This window comes from Fulmarus glacialis, unplaced genomic scaffold, assembly GCF_000690835.1.
Source record: "Fulmarus glacialis isolate BGI_N327 unplaced genomic scaffold, ASM69083v1 scaffold9631, whole genome shotgun sequence".
Taxonomy (NCBI): Eukaryota; Metazoa; Chordata; class Aves; order Procellariiformes; family Procellariidae; genus Fulmarus; species Fulmarus glacialis.
The window spans coordinates 3,436-4,866 of NW_009190851.1; positions in this window are offsets into that span (position 1 = coordinate 3,436).

Sequence of the window (1,431 nt, forward strand, 5' to 3'; positions counted from 1 at the left end):
CATGCCTTTCCTGCTCCCCATGTCTGCATGTGCTGCCTTATTTCTGAGAAATAGCTGACTTCTCCTCCTGGCCAAAACCCACTTCTCCACTCCAGACCTGCTCGCCCCTTCCCTTGTGAAAGGCAAAGCTAATTCACCTTAGCAGCACGTACTAAATGGCCCTAATGATCCCCAGCTAAACCTGGCAACTGAACTGTCCTCAACCAGCTGTCCTCCTCCACGCTTGCTCCTTGCACCCACTGGGTCCATGCCTGCAGCCACCCTGCTCTGCCTCATCCTTCCAAAGATGGAGAGTTTTTCCTGGGGAAGACAGGGTTTGGCTGGTGTGGTAAAGAGCAATGCCGATAATCCTTGCATCCTGCCAGACTAATTTCGGTACCGGCCCATCCGCAGGGGTGTGCCAGAGAGGTTGGAAGGAGAGGCTGGAAGGAGAGGCTGCACACCAGCACTCACCTTCCCCTGCTAGAAGTCGAGCCCACCTCCCCAAGTTGGTGGCCAGGGAAAAGCGTTGTTGGTACCAGAGCTTCGTCCTGGGAACACCAAGCATGTGGAAGGAGGAGAAATGGGTTTATCAGGGCCCTTAGAGTGTGCGGTTTGTTTTCCATAAGACCCTGCAGGAAAGACGGAGTTTTGGAGCAGCACAATTAGCTGCTGGTGTCCTACAGTGCAGTCTCTGGGGTTTAATAAGGCACAAGGCATCGATGGACGCTCCTCCCCAGGTGGAGTCTAAAAAACTAAAAGTGCCTAATACAGGCAGACGCCCATTCGCACGTGCTCACTTGATCTTTCTCTCCTCTCCCCTGCCCAGTATTTTCATAAAACTTCTAGGGCATCATTAGCACCCTTTCCCTCACTCACATGGGAATGAACCTGGCCAAATATGTAAAACGTCATTTTAGAGCGGTGAGGATGGCTTGCTAGCTGTACACACACGCAGACATGCTGTATGCAGAACCTTCATGTTTTACTTAATGATTCTGGCTTTAATATAAACTGGGCAAAGAAAAAAAAATAATCAGCTTTCATAATAATAAATGAAGCCGAGCCAAATAACCTTGCCAAATATCTGCACCTAGCAGGCTGTGGGATGGTAAGCAGCGTAGAAACGGTGCTTCAGATTAAAAAAAAAGAAAAAAAGAAAAAAAGAAAGAAAACCTTTCCCCCCAACTTCCTGCATTCATCCTCTTCGCACCCCCTGCGCGCTGAAGCACCCCCACCACCGCCTCCCAGAAATGAGCTCATTGGTTTCCAGAAAACGCCGCGCCGTCCCCTCCCCACAGCAGGGATCCTGGGTGCCCGGGGCGCCTTCGGCTTTTGCGTGGGCGCAGGTGCCCCCACGGCACAGGTCTAGACCGCTAGACGTGGTCCAGACCCCCGGCGAGCGGCGGCACTTGGGTATGCGTGCTGGGGAGCCGGAGGGGAGCCGGGATG